The sequence below is a fragment of the Thamnophis elegans genome, chromosome 1 (assembly GCF_009769535.1).
Source record: "Thamnophis elegans isolate rThaEle1 chromosome 1, rThaEle1.pri, whole genome shotgun sequence".
Classification (NCBI taxonomy): Eukaryota; Metazoa; Chordata; class Lepidosauria; order Squamata; family Colubridae; genus Thamnophis; species Thamnophis elegans.
In genome coordinates this window covers 185,314,831-185,329,441 of record NC_045541.1, presented here as the reverse complement: position 1 = coordinate 185,329,441, position 14,611 = coordinate 185,314,831, and positions in this window count along the sequence as shown.

Here is a 14,611-nt window from a genome sequence, read left to right as displayed (position 1 = left end):
CCCTCCCTTTCTTTCCTTTCTTCCTTCCTCCCTTTCTTTTTCCATCCCTGCCTCTCTTTCTCATTTCCTTCCTTCCTTTTCTTCCTTCCCCCCTTTCTTTTTCCATCCCTGCACTCCTTCTCATTTCCTTCCTCTCTCTGTCTCTCTCTTCCTGCCTCCCTCCCCCCTTCTCTCCCTCCCTCTCTTTCATGAGACCTGAAGAGACCTGGGTTCGAATCCCTCCTAGGGCATGAATCTGAATTTGGAGGGGGGGGGGATTGACCTGATGCTCCCTCTCGCTTAATCCCCTGGACAAGCTGGTTCTGAAGATCCCATCGGGGCTGCGGTGTTGTGGGAAGTGGGTGGGAGGGCTGCCACTTGCAAGAATGGCACAGCTTCCCCCCTCTCCTTCCCACCCCCTTTCGAAGGTCCCCAGAGGAAAGGCTGAGATTCCGGAGAGAAAGCTGGTCAACTTAACTCTCAAGATGTTTGCAATTTTGGACTAAGAACAAAATCTGCAGGTTGATCCGCGGAGGGTTAATGCCACTCTATAATGCCTTGGTAAGGCCACACCTGGAGTAACTGCATCCAGTTTTGATCACCACATTACACCAAAAAAAAAAAAAAAAACAACGTTCAGACTTTGGAAAAAGTGGAAATAGAAGCAACTAAGATTATTAGGAAACTGGAGGCTAAAACATACCAAGAACGGTTGCAGGAACTGGGCATGTCCAGTTTAATGAAAAGGAGGACCAGGGGAGACAGAATAGCAGTCTTCCAATATCTCAGGGGTTGCCACAAAGAAGAGGGAATCAAGCTATTCTCCAAGGCACCTGAGGGTAGAACAAGAAGCAATGGGTGGAAACTAATCAAGGAGAGAAGCAACTTAGAACTGACAGTTGGAACAATTAATCAGTGGAACAACTTGCCTCCAGAGGTTGTAAATGCTCCAACAGTGGACGTTTTTAAGATGATGTTGGACAGCCCTTTGTCTGAAGTGGTGTAGGGTTTCCTGCCTAAGCAGGGGGTTGGACTAGAAGACCTCCAAGGTCCCTTCCAACTTCTATTCTATTTTCTCTCCTATTCTCTCCTCTCCCATTCCATTCCATAATCATGTTGCCATAAGTCCGAGGTGGCACATTGGTTAAATGCAGCACTGCAGGCTACTTCAGCTGACTGCAGTTCTGCAGTTCGGCTGTTCAAATCTCACCGGCTCAAGGTTGACTCAGCCTTCCATCCTTCCGAGGTGGGTGAAACGAGGACCCGGATTGTTGTTGGGGGCGATATGCTGACTCTGTAAACCGCTTAGAGAGGGCTGAAAGCCCTAGGAAGCGGTATATAAGTCTAACTGCTATTGCTATAAGTCCGAATCCACTGTCCCAAATGGGAATTTTTTTTGCCTGTGGTCATATGACTCTAGGACCCTGCAGCCAGTCGTAAGTGTGAGCTGGTTAGCAAGTGTCGGAAATGCGGTCATGTGTACACACTCTGTGTGTCTCTCTGTGTGTGTGTGCATATACACACAACATTTTACAAGGGCCGGAGGTTTTTAACCTCTTTCCTGGTTGTTAAGTGGGTTATGTGGCCACCTGTAAGAAAGGAGGATGGGACCCACCCCCCCGTGTGACTTTTGAGCACCTGCCCTTCCCTGTTTTTGTTTCCTTTCCCCCCTCCTTTTGTTAAAGCTCTTCTCCGATCAAATAAAAATAAAATGCAATTATTAAAAGCCCCTGGAATTCAGGGCAGGGGGGCTGCCAACCCAGCACCCCTCCCCCCCCAACGGTTCAAAGGCTTCCTTCCCTTTGATGTGGACTTCTGAAGACATGAAGGTCTCTGCCAGCGGCCATAAGGATGGGTGGATGGGGGAGGGAATTAAAGTTATTTTAAACAGATGCGTTTAATCCGAAGGGATTTCTTAATTCTCCCTTTGAATTCTTCTTCCCATTCCGTGTTTTCTCCTCCAGTCCGGCTTAAGGCGGAGAGAAACCATTCAGTCCGTGACATCCCTCCGTCCGGAAACGTCGTTTTTGATAAAAACACAGCCTCAACTTACGACCCAAATGTCTGCCGCTGAGCGAGACAGTGGTTAAGCGAGCTTTGCAACCTTCCACGCCCGGTTGTTAAGTGAATCGTTGTGGTTGTTAAATTAAATCACACGTTGGCTCGGGGAATTTGGCTTCCCTGGTCAGAAGGTGGCGAAAATGGGATCGAGTGCCGTCGTAAAGGTGAGTCCATCACCAAGCGTTCTCTGAATTTCGATCATGTGGCAGCTGAGGACCTGGTAACGGTCGTTATGTGTTAAAAACGGTTGTAAGTCGCCTTTTTTCAGTACCATCGTAATTTTGAATGGTCAGTAAATGAATAGTTATGATGATTGATTGATTGATTAGCCCTTTGGCCACATCAAAGGGCAGAGTGCCAGAAGCAAATTATGACTGAAATTTGATAAAATATGATTTAAAATGGAGTTGGAATAAAATACGATTTAAAATGGAATTGGAATAAAATACGATTTAAAATGAAGTAAGTAAGTAAGTAAGTAAGATCTTTAAGTAAAAATGGAGTTGGAATAAAATACGATTTAAAATGGAATTGGAATAAAATACGATTTAAAATGGAGTAAGTAAGTAAGTAAGATCTTTAAGTAAAAATGGAGTTGGAATAAAATACGATTTAAAATGGAGTTGGAATGAAATACGACTTAAAATGGAATTGGAATAAAATACAATCTAAGATGAAAATAGAATAAACCTCAATAATGTAAGATACAGATAAAATGTGATAAAATTATAGTTTGGCGCCAGAGTAAATGAGTAATTCTTGGGGACTGCCTCTAGGCAAGTTTAAAAGGCACCTCTGAGGCAGAGGCAAGCCTTCTCACACTTTGCACACTCCCTGTTCCACTTACACGATGGAGCAAACCTGGTTAAACAGAAAGTGGTAACCACAAGACAGTAAGAAAAAGGTTGTAACATCGGCTGCCTTTTCCAAACCAAAGTTTGGGAGCCGAACTTCCCTGGCTCACCGAGGATCGCGGTCCATTTTGAGAAACTTCTTTTTTGCCAAGGTTGTTATGGATGAACCACTGCAGTCGTTATGCGAATCACATGGTCATTAAGCGAATCCAACTTTCCCATTAACGGTGCTTTGCCAGACGCTGTCCAGGAAGACTGCAAATGGTGATCTTGCCAGGGTTGCGAAGCTACGTGTGAATGGCCAAACCAGAGCTTTGATCACGCGGTCGTGAGGGGGCTGCAACGGTCATAAGTTCGAGGACCGGTCCTAAGGCCACTTTTTTACAGAGCCATAGTAACTTTGAACACTCTCTAAATGAACTGTACCTGCAGCTCTTAAGAAGGAACACCTGGAAAGCGTAATAGGATGATGGTGTTGTGGCCATCCAGCAGAGAAGACAGCCGATTCGGACAGGGGGGAGGCTGGGGAGGAAGAGGGGCCGGTCCTGGAGTCTGGGTGAGATAGAATAAGGCTCACACTGGGGAAGGCGCTGACCAGGGCTCTGTGTCAGAGGCAGAGAGGGGGCCGAGGCCGTTCTGGCAGCGATCAGCTGCCTTCGGAGTCAGACATCAGTGAGGTGGAGGAACAGCTGGAGCCTGTTCCCAGTGCGCGCATGCGCAGAGTTGCCAGACGAAGGGAACAGCTGAAGAACAGGGGTGGACTTGGGAGTAAAGCCACAGGGGGACAATGAATGGCCCCTCCCAGAGGAAATAAAAGAGGGAGCGCCAGGGGAGTGGAGTTTGCAGGAGAGACAATTAGTTCGCTTCATTGGTTTGCGACTCTCCAAGACTCCTGGCCAAGTTTTGAAGATCTCGGCCTGGCAGCTCTCCAAGCCAGATGAGGTCTGTGACTGTAAATCCTCCCTCGAAAGACTTTGCTGGGTGTGAAGGAGCAAAATTCACAGTCAATTAATCAAAGGGAGTTTTGTAGGGACAAGGAGTTTGCTTCAGGCCCTTGGGAAGCCTCGGTCACAACAGACCAACCCCATTCTCTGTGGAAAAAAATGGAATCTTTCACGTTTAATCTCCTGTCTTGCAACGTGGAAGAAAGAATGATATATTTTTTGCAAATCGGAGGATGACAAAAGCTATCTGAGAAAGCCAGGAACAGTCCAGGGGTGGTGGGAGGGAAGCATTTCTGACCCACAGATTTTATTCGAGGTAACATTTTTATTGGAATAAAATTGGTGGGTGAGAAGAGGTGTTTCCCTCCCCAGCCTCCATAAATCACCCAGGCTCACCTCCTCCAACCTCAAACGACGTCCCTCCCTTTGTGGCAACTGTTTATAAACTGGTTCCATCTTCCTTTCTCTCTGCGACCTCCACCACCTTCTAGCACTGATGCGGTTACCTAGTTGGGTAATAAAACGCCTGCAAGGAAACCCCTAATCAGAAATGTGCCCCTAACCGCCAGCAGCCGGTGGGGGCACGCACTGGACTCCCGGGGCACGCAGGCTCCGGCTGCCCGTTGCCCTCGTCCTTGGCCTGCTTGGCAAGGTGAGTGCTTAAGCCTTTTCCACCGCCCGCAGCCAGCCGGTCCCCTCCTCTGCCCAGCAGGGCGCTGGCGTAAAGCCTGCGCAAAGGTGATGGAGGCGTGGAGGGATTAGAGGACAAAAGATGGTTAATTGCCCAGGAGGCGCGGAGGCCCCACCATCGATTCCCTCCCAAGCCAAGCCGGGGTGGGTCCCGTAATCGCCTCATCACTTTAAAATATTAACGCCAACGCCGCTCTCCCTCCTCCTCCGTGGGCTTCCCAATTACCCTAATTGAAGGCAAATTGGCTAAAGGAGAGCCGAGGAGCTATCAACCGGCTTTAATTCGCGCAAAAGACAGTTTTAAACTCGGCTAAACCTATTAGACACCCAGGCTGAGAACACTTAAGAGACACTGTCTCGGCTTACTCACTCCGGGCTCTGTGTGTGTGTGTGTGTGTGTGTGTGTGAGAGAGAGAGAGAGAGAGGCAAGGGATTGGGAGAGGGGGGGAGGGAAGGAAGGAGGAGGGGCCCATAGCAAAGCCAGGAACTAGGTGGGCAGTTATGCGACCAACTCTGAGCCTGGCCTTTTCTTGCTGATTAATTGCAGAATTGGCACTGGGGCTGCCCTTGGAGAGTGTTCGGAGACTGCAGTTGGTCCAGAATGCAGCCGTGCGAGCGATATCGGGTGTACCTCGGTACACCCATGTTACACCTGTCCTCCGCGAGCTGCACTGGCTCCCTATTAGTCTCCGGACGCGCTACAAAGTGCTGGTGATTACCTTTAAAGCCCTACATGGCCTTGGACCTGGATATCTGAGAGACCGTCTCCTGCCACATACCTCCCAACGTCCGATAAGAACCCACAGGCTAGGCCTCCTCCGGGTGCCGTCGACCGGACAATGCCGACTGGCGACCACTCGGGGGAAGAGCCTTTTCTGTAGCTGCTCCGGCTCTGTGGAACGAGCTACCAGCAGAGATCCGGACCCTTCCCACCCTCGTGGCCTTCCAAAAAGCCACCAAAACCTGGCTGTTCCGGCAGGCCTGATTTTCAAATCAAGTTCAACCCCCAGTTAAACCGAATGTATGTTGTTTTTTAAATTGTTTGTATTCTCCCCCTGTGTGTGTTATTTTATTTCATTTTGTATTTGTAAGCCGCCCGGAGTCCCCCGGGATTGGGCAGCATATAAACTCATTAAATTGTGAATTGTGTGTGTGTGTTTCAATGTCCCCCTCCCCCAATGAGTCACAAAATAAAGAGGTTTGTAGGGAAGGGCCCTGGGAGACAGGAGGAAGGGCTGCAGGGTAGGCAGCCATCTGCAAAAGGTAGATGATTTTGCAGGTCGGGGTTGAACACATGTGTGTGTGTGTTTGTGTGTCCCCTTGGTGGTCTCTGAGCTGGGGAGGGAGGGGGTGCTTGCAGATGTTTCTTGACCCAACTAGGTAACATCATCAGTCCTGGGAGGGTGGTTTGATCTCATTTTTACGTACGTATAAAATACACACACACAGACAATGTTTTCGTAGATTTTCACGGGTGTAAGTACGCTGGTCTTGTTGTATTCGGGTCTTTTCCCGTGCAAGATTGAGATTGTCTTGGGGCAACGTTACAGCGAGGTCTCACTCGCCGTCTTCAGGCCGGTGTTTTTGGCTATTCGGGTCTTTCCCCACCCAAAACACCGGCCTGAAGACAGCGAGTGAGACCTCGCTGTAACGTTGCCCCAAGACAATCTCAATCTTGCACGGGAAAAGACCCAAATACAACAAGACTAGCATACCTACACCGTTGGACTAGAAGACCTCCAAGCTCCCTTCCAGAATTTCTCCTCTCTTCTCCCCTTCCCCTATTGTATTCTCCCCTCCTCTCCCTTCCCCTATTCTATTCTATTCTCCTCTCTCTCTATGCCATTCTGGTTAAATGGCTGTGCAGCCTCTTTTGGAAAGCCTCCAGTGATGGAGCATCCACATCTTCTGGTGGCAAGCAGTTCCACTGGTTGATTGTCCTCACTGTCAGGAAGTTTCTCCTGAATTCCAGGTTGCTTCTCTTCTTGATTAGTTTCCGTCCGTTGTTTCTTGTTCTAACTTCTGGCGCTTTGGAGAATACGTTGACCCCCCCCCCCCCTTCTGACCTTGTAGGAGCCCCTCAAGTAATGGAACACGCCCCTCCTATCACCCCTGGTCCTTCTCTTAATTAGAAGACCAGACGTGCCCGTTTCCCGAAACCTTCGTGTGTTTTAGCTTCCAGGCCCCTCATCATTTTGGGGGCTCTTCTCTGCCCCTCTTTCTGGAGTCTCCACATCTGTGTTTTTGTATTGTGGTCACCAGAACTGGATGCAACATTCCAAGTGTAGGCCGAGGTGTGCAGAAGATGGGCGGGATGCGTTCCCCCTCGTGGCACCCCAAAGCAGGTTATGAATTGTAGGGAGCCAGCACCCGCCCCTCTTCTAGGAAAATGAGATCTTTTAGGAAATATTAAAAGGGCAGAATATTTCCCATCAAAGGGAGGCAGAAAGTCAGCCCCCCCACCTATGTCAACGGGCCATTAAGGCCTGAGCCAGAGAAACATTTTTTTTAAGGCAGGAAACAGACTCACTCTTAATAGCCCCCATCTTTGTCAACGGGCCATTAAGGCCTGAGCCAGTCTATTCTACATAACAAAGATCTACAGGCAGAGCCATAATAGGAATCTCAAAGCCCTTTCCTTACATGGTCATCACCCAGCAAGAGTCAACCAAGCTTGGGACATAGGACAGCCTAGACAGTTGCCCCTGCATGGCCCCATGGGAGTCTGACAACCAATCAGAATACGAGCTCAAATTCAAAAGCCCAGAGAGGGCATAAAACCTGGTTACTCTTAGCATCTCTTCCCTTTATTTCCTTCGCATGTGGTCCTGTCCACCATTAAACCATCTTCCCAAGTGGCCTCCATGTTTCCAGTGTCTTTTCCCCCACTTGGAACTGAACCCAGATGGACAACAGAGGATCCTCAGTTTACAACTATTTGCCAACTGATCAGGGTTACAATGCCACTGGAAAAGTGACTTATAACCTCACACTGACTGCCCCAGAGTCCCTCTTCCTCTTCCTGCCCCACAATCCCTCCTCCCTTTTAGCACGGACGATGCTCTCTATTTGGGTCATGGAACATGGGCAAGAAAACCACCAAGCTCAGAGAGCGACGGGATCCTTCACCCTGATCTTTGAAATGTGCCTTGATCAGATCTTTCCACCAAGGGCCCGGGACCTTGCGAGTCTAACGGGTGTTGGAAGAAGAAACGTCCTTCTGGGTTCAGTTCCAAGTGGGGGGAAAGACACTGGAAAAATGGAGGCTGCTTGGAAAGATGGTTTTAATGGTGGACAGGATCATCACACGCCTTGAAGATGTTGAAGAGATGCTGAGAGTCCCTGGGTTTTATGCCCTCTCTGGGCTTTTGAATTTCAGCTTGTATTCTGATTGGTTGTCAGACTCCCCTGGGGCCACGTAGGGGCAAACCTGTAAGCTGTCCTGAGCCCCAAGCGTGGTTGACCCTTGCTGGGTGATGATGATGTAATGGAAGGCTTTGGGATTCCTATTATGGCTCTGCCTGAAGGAGGTAGGTCTTTATGGAGTCTGGCTCAGGCCTTAAAGGCCCATTGACAAAGGTGGTTTCTGCCTCCCTTTTAGGGGAAACGTTCTGCCCTTTTAATATTTCCTAAAATATTTCAAATGTTTTAACATTTCAAAAGGGATGCAGTGGCTCAGTGGCTGAGCTAGTCGATCAGAAAGGTCGGCAGTTCAAATCCCTAGCGCCTAGTGAGCTCCCCGTTCCTCGTCCCAGCTTCTGCCAACCTAGCGGTTCGAAAGCGGGTAAAAATGCAAGTGGAAAAAAATAGGAACCACCTTTGGTGGGAAGGGAACGGCGTTCCGTGCGCCTTCAGCATTGAGTCATGCCGGCCACATGACCACGAAGACGTCTTCGGGCAGCACTGGCTCTTTGGCTTTGAAACGGAGATGAGCATCGCCCCCTAGAGTCGGGAAAAACTAGCACATGTGCGTGAGGGGAACCTTTACCTTTTAAAAATATTTCATTTTTCTAGGAGTGGGGTGGGTGCTAACTTCTTACACTGGATTGACTGAAGCGGGCTGAGTTCATGGTGGCAAGTCCCTGGTGTTTAACATACCGAAATCTAAATGACCAACGAACAACAAACTAGGAGGTAACTCCAGTGCTAGTGGTGCAATTTTGACTTTGGAAACTATCTCTGATGTGTTAGCATCCAGTCTGTCTCTACCCACATCTGGCTGCTTGTAGTCATTTGCCCCCTGCTGGGTCCACCAATACCTGCATTTGGGGGAAATCCTCTCTCTCTCTCTCTTCCGGACAATCGGCAAATCTTTGCGAAGGGACAGCAACTTGGGCAATTCTATTTATGCAGAGAGGCACAGCTCTGGTTTCTGGTTATTAGCTGCCCTTTCGGATGGGAGATGCAAGGCAGCCCGTTGGCGGAGGGGTCAAAACACCGTTGAGCTCGTCCCTTGTTCCGGTCCCACTCCGCCGCCTTCCTTCTCAAATCCTACAGCGTGCTTTAAATGTGTTCAACCAGCTTAGCCTGCTGGAAACAGAAGATCCAGAGAGATTAGCTGTGGCAAAAATAGGGAGGCATTAAGCATCTGAGCTGGCGTCCACCACCCTGGAAAGGTGGCCACAAGCGTGTCAAGGAGAGGTCTCCGGTCCTTCTAAAAAAAGGCCGAGGCTTGAGGTGGGGCATGGAAGGTCCTCGCTCTCCTCTCTACGCTTTCGTTTTGAACCACATGCGCGAGGTAGCGTCCGAGCCACTGTTTGACTTCTCTCCTTCCTAGCCACATAGCGGATAGAAGCGGGCAGGGGGGAATTTGCAAAGATGTATTTGAAAGGAGCGGGTTTCTCTGCGCTTGGTCTGCACGTTTGGCATCTGCGTGTCACACGTGGCCCTGAGCCCACATGTGGCCGTGGTTTAGCTTTACCATGCCAGGATCCGTGGTGCACTACATCAGGACCACGGATGAACCTAGTGGATTTGATGAATCTACTCTAGTGAAAAGGAGGACTAGGGGGTGACGTGAGAGAAGGATTCCTATACTTGAAGGGCTGCCCCAAAGGGCGGTGTCAACTTATTCTCCAAAGCACCTGAAGGCAGGACGAGAAACAACGGATGGAAACTAATCCAGGAGAGAAGCAGCCTGGAATTGAGGAGAAACTTCCTAGCAGTGAGGACAATTAATCAGTGGAACTGCTTGCCACCAGACGTTGTGGATGCTCCATCACTGGAGGCTTTTAAGAGGAGTGGATAGACGCTTGTCTGAAGTAGTATAGGGTAGGGATGTCCACTGGCCGGATCCGGCCGATAGGGCTGCCCTGGAAAACGTAAGGGGCCATCCTGTGTGGCTTTGGGCCGGTCTACTCAATGCGAAGAGGAAACACGGCAGCAGTTTGGGGAGTGGCATCAAGCTGGCCACACCCACCCAGTCAGCCACACCCCCACAATCAAGCGCAGGCCTCAATGGAACTGAGTTTGACACCCCTGGTACAAGGCCTTCTGCTTGAGCAGGGAGATGGACTACAAGACCTCGAAGGTCCCTTCCAATTCTGTTGTTCCGTTGAAAGTCCTGCCTGACTGTTTGTGACCCCACTGAACACAGCATGCCAGGCCCCCCTATATCCTTCACCATCTCCCTGATTTTGCCCAAATTCACGCTTGTTGTGTCGATTACATTAGCTAGTTGTCCCCTCTTCGGCCGTTGTCTTGGGGAGACTCCTGGTCCTTCCTGTCAGACCAGGTCCAGAAGGTGATTGGTGCCTGGGGAGCACCACCAAGGCCAGCTTTCCTCTACATTGGCAAATTGTTAAGCTTAAAAATGGAGGATGAACACATAAAGGAAACAAATGATGTGGGGTTGACCCGAAAATATGACCTACTCAAAAAGTAAGTCCTAGCTTTTTATCCAATTTAAGCCCTACTCCCAAAATAAGCCCCAATTAAGACCCCCCACTGTGCACAGGTATAAATTAAGCTAGGGTGGGGATGGTGTATGTGTCTGTGTGTAGCTGCTCTACTACTTACTTTCAGATAGTTGTAGACGGGCCTCGCACACCTCGGCCCATTTCTTCTGCTCCAGCTAGCAAGGATCGATCTGGAGCTGTTATCACCTGGGGTGACATGCAAAATGAGATGAGTCAGTGGACAACTCCCCTCCCCCCAAAATAAGACCTGGTATCAAAAAAAAAATTGGTGACAAAAAAAATATAAGACGGGCTTATTTTCGGGGAAACATGGGCAGTGTGGGCAAAAGTTTTGGCGATACTGTAGATTTAGACAAATGGCAAAAGTTTTGGGAAAGAAATAGATTATGGACAGATTATGAACCAGAAATATTCTTGCTAGGCAGAATAACTGAAAAAGTATGATAAAGGGAATCTATATTTAATATTACATAGCTTGACAGCAGCAATAATTTATGCACAGTAGTACTGGGAAAGTGAGGAAACGCCCACAGATAATGTAATTAATTTTTTTTTTTTTAGATTGTGTAGAGATGGATAGATTGACATTAAAAATAAAAGAAAAAGAAGATAAGAGAGTATTTTTGAACATGGGGCTTGTTTTATAAATAGTTGGAGAGTAGAAATTAGGAGCGGGAAGATTATTATTGTATAAAAATAAAATTGATCCAGACAATGCGCTGTTTACTAAGCACTTATGTATGTAATGTGAAAATATATAAACAAACTGTTAAAAAAATATTGGCAAAGTAACTGAAGTAATTGCGGACTTGAGTAAGAATTCTGGCTTGATTTGTCCTATTGCTTTCTTGGCTGTCCGGGGTCTTTTCAAGGTCTTCTCCAACACCGAAGTTCAAACGCGCCAATGCTCTGTCTTGCCTGCTTCTTCAAAACCCAACTTTGGTCAGGGAATCCATGAAGAGCACGGCCCGCACAAATCTGATTACTGATCGGGGGGCACTTCAACTGTGAATCTACCCAAGTGCCGAGAGCTGCAGGAGAGAAGAAAGGAGTGTTGAAATAGTTTAATCATTTATTCATTAGCTTATTTATTTATAAAATTTATTGGCCACGCATCTTACCGAAGGATAACTCTGGGAAAGGGAGGGAAGGTAGGTATTCGGGCGTGCAAAAACATACAAACCTAAACATGTTAATACCAGCAAATATTACAGTCCAGTACATTAACTTGAATCTGCACTCTAAAAAGTTTGTACTGCTTTTATTTTATAATTCTGTCGGCTGCCCTGAGGCTTCACTAGAGGAGGATAAACCAACTATAAACGAACAGATATTTGCCAATGGAGAGAATTCTATAGGTACCTCACTTCATACTGAAGAGCCGAGGTGGCGCAGTGGTTAGGGTGCAGTACTGCAGGCCACTTCAGCTGACTGCTAGTCTGCAGTTCGGCGGTTCAAATCTCACCCGCTCAAGGTTGATTCAGCCTTCCATCCTTCCGAGGTGGGTGAAATGAGGACCCAGACTGTGGGGGCGATATGCTGACTCTGTAAACCGCTTAGAGAGGGATGAAAGCCCTATGAAGCGGTATATAAGTCTAACTGCTATTGCTAACTGCTATACTGGCCTCTAGGACTAGTAAATTCATATTTGTAGTTAATTCTCAAAAAAGTCCACCAATCTTTGGGAAAAATCTGCATGAAAATGCATTAGATGGTCTGCATTAATTTTTTTTTTAAAAATCCAGTGATCAAACTCAAGAGTGGGAAAATAGGAGGGAAGTAGAAATGGCTAGAATAGATTCATCCATTGCCACCAAGAGCTGCTGACTTCTTTTTGGTTTCTTTTTGTCTGCACAGTTTGGACCAGTTGCCCCCAATCTTTTGGGCACCAGAGACTGGTTCCATGGAGAAAGATTTTTCTGCCGACTGGAAGGGGCATCGTTCCACATGCTGTCTGCAACCCACGAATGGGGCTTTGCTTGCTTGCAGTTTGGGGATCCCTGGTTTAGAGCACAACCTTCAACCACAGAAGCCCCAAAATGAAAAGTGTGCATAGTACCAAGAGGTGAATGATGGGACCTCCCATAAAAGATCTGGAAGGTCTTCCCATCACAGTTGCGTTGGAGATGCAACAACAATCTGGGCGCTCCTTTCACCAACCTCTGAAGGATGGAAGACAGAGGCAACCATGAGCTGGTCAGGATCGAACGGCTGGCAGTCGGCAGAGTTAGCCTGCATTCTAACCACTGCACCAGCAGAACTCTTGAGAAGAGATTTTAGATAGACAGAAGATACATAAGGTAAAGAGAGGGAGATTAAGATAGATGATAGACAGACAAGGCAGGTAGGTAGAAAGATAGCAATAGCACTTAGACCTATATACCGCTTCACAGTGCTTTACAGCTCTTTCTAAGCAGTTTACAGAGTCAGTGTATTGCCCCCAACAATCTGGGTCTCATGCTATGCATAGCCTTGTTGATTTTAGCTCACCCACATCTTCTGGGAACTTCAGGGGCCAAATGTTGAAGCAGCTGAAGAGGCCTTATCTTGGGGAAAACAAACTTAATACCTTTGCCCCTATTTTCTTAAGTCAAATGGGGAACGGGTGGATTTAGGCTAGGGCGCCAGTCCAAACTCACCTTGGATCAGTCCCTGCCTAACCCCAGAAAGGAACACTGATATGTTGCCTTGACGGTTCCTTGCCATCTCCTGGAACAGCCTCCCTAACCTGGGGCTCTTGAACAACAACATATACAGAATAACAGAGCTGGAAGGGACCTTGGAGGTCTTCTAGTCCAACCCTAGGCAGGAAACCCTACACCACTTCAGACAAATGGATATCCAACATCTTCTTAAAAATCTCCAGTGTTGGAGCATTCACAACTTCTGAAGGCAATTTCTGTTCCATTGATTAATTGTTCTAACTGTCAGGGAATTTCTCTTAGTTCTAAGTTGCTTCTCTCCTTGATTAGTTTCCACCCATTGCTTCTTGTTCTGCCCTCAGGTGCCTTGGAAAACAGTTTGACTCCCTCTTCTTTGTGGCAACCCCTGAGATAATGGAAGACTGCTATCATGTCTTCCCTGGTCCTTCTTTTCATTAAACTAGACATTCCCAGTTCCTGCAATTGTTCTTCCTATGTTTTAGTCTCCAGTCCCCTAATCATCTTTTTTGCTCTTCTCTGCACTCTTTCGAGATCTCCACATCTTTTCTATATCGTGGTGATCAAAACTGGATGCAAATATTCCAAGTGTGGCCTTACCAAGGCATCACAAAGTGGTATTAACCCTTCACGTGATCTTGATTCTCTCCCTCTGTTTATGCAACCTAGAACTTTTTTGGCAGCTGCTGCACACGGCTGGCTTCTATTTAAATGGTTGTCCACTAGGCCTTCAAGATCCCTCTCACAGTTACTAAGCTGTGCTGGTGGGGGATGATGGGGGGTTTTCATCCTACACAGCTGGGGAAGAGAATGAAGGAAAGCAAACTGCCCCCTCCTACCGCCCCCCCCCACCTTGCCCTGCAATCCCAACCTGTCAAAATCTGGGCAAGCCTATCAGTTTGTTTATAAACTGCTAATCCAATGTTAAGTGGCAATCTTAGGATTCCCTTCCTCCTCCTTTGATGCTTGTCATGGTTCTATGATTTTAATTCCTTTTATAACATTAATTTATTTTTTAATTTTAATGTTAATTTTACATATTTTATTGGTTGCATTGTATTGTATTGTGCAGAGAAATGACTGGACCACACTGAGCATCCTAAGATGGAATGGAAATCTAAAGCTTTGTTGTAGAGTAATAAAGGTGATTGGGCGGTCTAGAGGTTAAATTGTATGATGAAGAGTTGAGGGAACTACCTTCTCTGTGGTGGCTCCTTCCCTCTGGAACATCCTCCCCTCGGAAAATAAACCGTCCACAACACTCTGCCCCTCTTTTGGAAGGCCCTGAAGACATGAGCTGCCAGCTGGCCTGGGGAACCCAAATCGGGATAGAGCCTATTAAATTGTTAGTATGAATGTGTGTTGTCGCTGGAGTGAGTGGGGATGGGCGGGTGTAATTATTTTTATTATTATTTCTTTTATGTTGTTTTATTTCCTGTAAGCTGCCTTGAGCAAGTATTTAAGTATGTACAGGGCGGGGCATAACCTTTTCCTAGGGGGTCACA